The sequence below is a fragment of the Calliphora vicina genome, chromosome 2 (assembly GCF_958450345.1).
Source record: "Calliphora vicina chromosome 2, idCalVici1.1, whole genome shotgun sequence".
Lineage (NCBI taxonomy): Eukaryota > Metazoa > Arthropoda > Insecta > Diptera > Calliphoridae > Calliphora > Calliphora vicina.
The window spans coordinates 57,410,224-57,416,223 of NC_088781.1; the positions used below are offsets into that span (position 1 = coordinate 57,410,224).

Below are 6,000 nucleotides of genomic sequence, written 5' to 3' on the forward strand. Positions count from 1 at the left end.
CTGCTAAATTATGTTTAAAAATACATATTTTAAAACTTGTACATATTATCGGGCTTAGGTTGGATGGGATTTGCTATATTCGAAATGGTTTTGAACAGTATTTTTGACTTCTGGTTAATAAGGGTTAATAAAGTCCATGTAAAAATGTAATTTACTTAATAGTCACTGTTTAATGGAAGACATAACAAGTAAGAGAGCTAAATTCGGCTGTGTCGAATCTTGTATACCCTTCACAAAATTATACTTTAAAATACAAATTTTAAATATGTTTGGGTAAACTAAATTTTTTTTAAAAATTTTATAATTTTTTTAATTTTTTAGTGAAAAATGTTTTACTTTTTGATTAAAAAAAATTCGGTTTGAAAAATATTTTTCCCGATTTTGACCCACTGTAGGTCCAACGTACTATGTATGGCCTTATATACATCGTTGAAAAGGACTTTGAAATATCTATAATTAGATATCCATATTGTCTATATTAATGACTTAGTAACCCAGATATAGATCAAAAATAGTCTAAAAATCGGGGTTGTCCTGGTGTTTTTCTTATATCTCAGCCATTTGTGGTCCGATTATCTTGATTTAAAATATCAACCGAACCGGGTCTATAGCGGATATATTGATGTATTAATCATGTATGTAAGTTATTTGGGGGCTATGGAAAGATGATTTCAACATTCAGACGGACCGACGGACATGGCTATATCGACTCCGCTATCTATAAGGAACCAGAATATATGTACTTATCGTCACAAGTTCATAAGGAGAAGCAGAAAACGATATAAAATGAAAACTACTTGAGATATTGAAACAAAATTTTCGAATCTGAATTACAATGACAGAAATATATTTTATAAATAATAAAATTTCAATGCACACCTTATGTATGTGTCTTACGTTATTTTGAATTGTTGTTTTCTAAAACCAAAATAACGTATCATCAATACAAATTTGTATGAACATTTTTTTTAAACTTTTTAAACTGATTTTTTTTTTCATTAAAAAAATTTTTTGTCATAAACTTTTAAAAAAAAAAATTGTAAAAAAACTTCTTCAAAAAACAATTTCAAAATCAATTTAAAAAAAAACTTATTTTAAAATATAATTTGGTGAAGGGTGTATGAGGAGTCGCAGAACAAAAGATACTTTTTCGAATTTTTTTACAAATTGACTTTTTGGAATTTTTATAATATTTGGGTTGAAATCTTCTAGTAAAAATCAATTTCAAAATATTTTTAAATTTTTAAAAAGGTACCTTTTTTTCTGCGGCTCCTTAAATAAGATTTGGCATAAAAGTACATACTTCATTAAATTCAATTGCAATACATTTATTAAAAATATTAGGAAACTACCTAATATAAGGTAAAATAAATAAATAAATTGTTAACATAGAAACAAATATTTTCGAAAAGTATGAAATTTTAAAATGCAATTTATCTCTTTTCGTTTTACAGTTACACCAAAAATTGTGAATCAAGTAAATTTTTTTCGAAATATAAAAAATCCACTAAAAGAGAAGACAAAAATGTAGAATTTGTTGTATGTAAAATAGGCACCATACCATGAAATTTTTATTATTTATCAATAAACAATAAACATTTAAACCCACTGTTAAACACACTGTACAACGATTTACTGTATACCTAAACGTGTGATGTACAGCAACTAGGGTTTGGGATCCGGGAATTCACGACCGGGGAATCCCAGTATTTAATTTAAAATACTTTAATCGATTTAAATATAACATCTTTGTTGGATGAATGGCTTGTTCCAAATATTAGTGGAGGTTTTTAACCCCATTAAGGATACAGTAGAAGCATTAAACTGAAATGAAACAATTTTACTTAAATATGTTATCTAAAAATTCTACGATTTCTCAAAAAATAGTTCATGTAATGAAATGTAAACTTAATAAACCATATAATAGCAGACTTATGTAAATTAGTCTGCTATTATTATTTCTTAAATAAATTTTCAACAAATCATGCGATTTCAAAAATAAAATCTGATTTAAATAGTAGATATTAATATCTTTCTAATCTGTATTTAACCCAAATTTTTACTTGTCAAATATATGAGAAAACATGAATTTTAATTTTGACGTTTACAACAAAAAGCACTCTCATACAAAAAATAATTGACTTTTTTAAAACTGATAAAACTACATGAAAGCCTAAAGAATGGCGCATATTTTGTATTACTCAGTTTTGAGTTATGACGTTGTTGCAGCAAATGATCGATATAACAAATGCAATGTTAAAAATATGTGGAGATCAAATGTATGAACGTCTATTTGCCCCCAATATTCCCTTATCTGTTCAAAGCAATGATGATGTTTCCGAAATACAAAAATTTTAAAAACGAATTAAAATATTCAATCAATATTGAAAAAGTAAACCATAAACATTTAAAATCAAATGCTGAAAGTCGTTTTAAGCGGGAATTAGCTTTATTTGAAGCAAGTAGCAATCGGAGAAAAAATGTAGGTTGTCTTTATAATGCTTTACTAATGATATATCCAACACATGTTTAAAGCGAAAGAGTTTTATCGGTGTCTGGAAACTTTGCATCTAAAATAAGAAATCGCCAAATAACTTATTGAATGCATTTGTTATTTTGAAAACTCAATCAAAAAAAAAATAGTTCTATGGGTACTGCTACACGTTCAATATATATATTGTGATATTTGGATCGCGATCCATTGTAATGGATCACGCAAAATTAGGTTATTCTGCGATTTGGATCGCGATCCATTAATACTGCATGCTACACGTTCAATAAATATCGCGATATTGGATCGCGGTCAATATATATTGAACGTTTCGCTTTGGTTTACAAAATATGAACCCTTAACAAATAATAATAATTAAAAACTCCTCTAATACACTTGTTACAGTTTTTATGTCTCTAATCCCCACTGTATCTTGTTGCGATTCAACATTAAGAAAAACTACAAAAACAACATCAACAAAAGCAAAACAAAACAAAGTCCTTGTTAAAAACAAGAACAATGTTTTTTTACGAGCATTGTGTGTGTTTGCTTTCGGGAGTAAAGCAACAACAAAAACAAACTCTCAAATTGAGGTAAGTTCTGTTTTTATGCAAAAGGAAAACTTTTAGCCGAAGCTTACAAAAGTTTATGTTCAGCAAATTACCAAAAAAAATAAAGAAAACGAAACACGAAGAAAACAAACGGAGATTTTACAAACCAATGAGAGAGTGTTAAATGAAATGAGAGCAAGAGCATACACATGTAAAGCATACCTTTTGTCAGTAATCAAGTTAAATTGAATGAGAACAACAACAACAACGATAAAAATAACTGTTGAATAAATTATGTTGAAATGTTAAGGTTACAGTTACAGTTGAATTAAATTTAATTTAAGTTTTCACTAATTTTAGAACACTGTATGTTTTTTTTCATAAATTTTCTTTTAAAATAACAACACATTTAATACATTTTCCAACTTAGTAACGTTTACTGAACTTTTTCTTTAACTTTTTGAAATTTATAATTTATTTTTAAAATTTTTTACAATTTTATTTACTGACATATTTTTGTAAAACCGTATTTCCATACGTTTGATATTTGACACAGACACATGCTCACTTGCACTCTACACTTACACACAGACATACATACATATGTAGATATTAGCACGCAAAAATCACAAATCAGTGGTGAATTATTTAAAGCTTTAGATTTCACCTTTGCCTTTTCTTGCTTTCTCCTAACTTATTCTTTTTTTTTTCCTGTGTGTGTATTAAAACTTCATCAGAAAAGTATTAACATAATTTTAATTTTACATACAAATTGATTATATTTTAATTTTAAATATTTTTTCTTAATTTTCTATTATTTATTTGCTTTTGATTTCATTTATGTGTTATTTATAAAAATATAAATTATGTGTAATTTTGTGTGTGTTTTATTTAATTATTCTTTTTTTATTTAATCATTTTTTTCTCTATTCACTTTATAACATTTCGTTTGTTTGCAATTTCACACGACGACGTTATTTAGTGTAATTTCAAATTCGTACTGATATGCTGATTGTGTTTTCCACAATATCTACCTGTGTGCAGGCCAGTTTTCATTGTGTGGTATCATGGTTTTTTCCAGGAGAGAGAGTTTTCTTTTGCACATTATTGTTGAACACATTTTTTCCCCCAGCAGCTGTTTCCCGATGAGAATGAGCGTAAGAGTGAGAGAAAAACATTAATTTGTGCTAAAGCTTTTGAGAGATAATTAAAGCTTTTTTGAGCTTTATAGCAGCAGGTGTTTATAAATAACAGTAGTGATTAGAAAAATAAGTATACGTAATATTTGAATTAATATTATACATACGCCACTATGGCACGATTAATTTTGCTTGCACAGTGGAAGCGTTTAAAAATTTAATAAATTTAGGGCCATTATTACAACTTGCCTTTATAGTTAAAGGTAACTTGAAGCAATAGAAAAAGGTACCCTTAAAGTTAACTTTAACTATAAAGGCAAGTTGTAATAATGGCCCTTAAAGTGACAATATATTGGAGACATTTTTTGTAAAGTTTTCAATGAATTTTTTATGAATTTTAAACATAATAGAAATTTATTATTTCTTAATATCAATTTATGTTTAAATTTGTATTTTTTTAGTTTGAATTTTAATTTCGATTTTCGAATTTGTATTTTCTCAATATCAATTTGGATTTCTTATTTCAATCTGTTTTTTCTCAATATTAATTTGATTTTTTGAATTTCAATTTGGCATTTCTCAACATTAACCTTCGCTTTACCAAAGTTTTATGTACATGGTTTACCAATACCCACCCGGGTGGTACTGCACTTCTATACATATATCCGACGAACAAAGTTTTAAAAAATCAAAAAAACCTTATAAAAAGCTTCAAATGTTTTTATTAAATTATATAGAACTCTAACATTTGTACAGTGAGTCTAAATTTTATTTAAATCGAAATAAAATGAAACAAATTATTAAACTAATAAGATGCGAAGGTTAATTTGGATTTCTTGATTTCAATAGCGGTATTCACATTGTAGAGTACTTGGCATAGTAAAAAAGCAGAAAAGCTATTTATTGACAAACATTTAAATTTCTAATGTATTTTGTTTTTATTTTTTGGATATTGTGCTCTTTTACTACATTACCAGGCCAAGTACTCTACATTGTGAATACCGCTAATTTGTATTTTCACAATATTATTTTGATTTTTACAATATCAATTCATATTTTTTCAATTTCAACTCAAACTTAAAAACTATAATAATGGATTTAAGCAAAACACTATCAGTGATAAATTGTCAATTAATAAATCAGCAGTTTCAAAAATTTCGTATAAAAACTCAGCATTTGGGAGGAAGGCCTCGTAAAACTACTCCAAAGCAAGTATCCATACGATATGGAATATATGCCCTAGTTTGGATATTCCAGCACGACAATAACCCCTAACACACTTCTAAGGCTGTGACCGAGTGGTTACAATCCAATGAGGTACATGTTTTTAAGTGACCTGCCCAATCGCCAGATCTCGTTCGCATTGTATCGCAAAATACGGACTCAAAATTATAGAGTAAGTTCGGGTAATGTGGTATAGGCGGGTAATGTGGTATAGCTGCTTTTCTCTAAAACTAAGAGCATAGGAGTAGCTTAAGAGTTTTATGATATCAGAAAATTAACATTGAGTGAATGTACTTTATTTTTCCTGGTCATAGAAATAGTCAGTTGTAAAAAATCAGCATTATCTTGTGGTAGACTTTTTTTGTGATCTGTAAAAATAATTTTTTTTCTAAAATCACGAGTTTTAAACTTCATTAATTTAATTTTAAAGTCAAATGGGAATATTTTGCTATTGAAGAGCATATCTAACAATATAGCATATTTAGTGTATATGTTTAATTTTATAATAATTTCAATAAACCACGTGGTCGGCTAATGTGGTATAGCTAAAGAATTTCAAGCCAATAATATGCCAAAGAAATGTGAAGTATGAAAA

General features: G+C 27.5%; 1 protein-coding gene across 3 annotated transcripts in view; it reads right to left on the minus strand.

Annotated features, from left to right (window-relative positions):
* Positions 1 to 3,405, minus strand: part of LOC135952119 (serine-rich adhesin for platelets) — a 322,223-nt gene extending 318,818 nt beyond the window's left edge. For all 3 annotated transcript variants that reach the window (XM_065501921.1, XM_065501922.1, XM_065501920.1), the window contains exon 1: positions 3,265 to 3,405. The gene's annotated coding sequence lies outside the window, so the exon portion shown is untranslated. The remainder of the gene's footprint in view (positions 1 to 3,264) is intronic.
* Between the last annotated feature and the right edge of the window lie 2,595 nt (positions 3,406 to 6,000).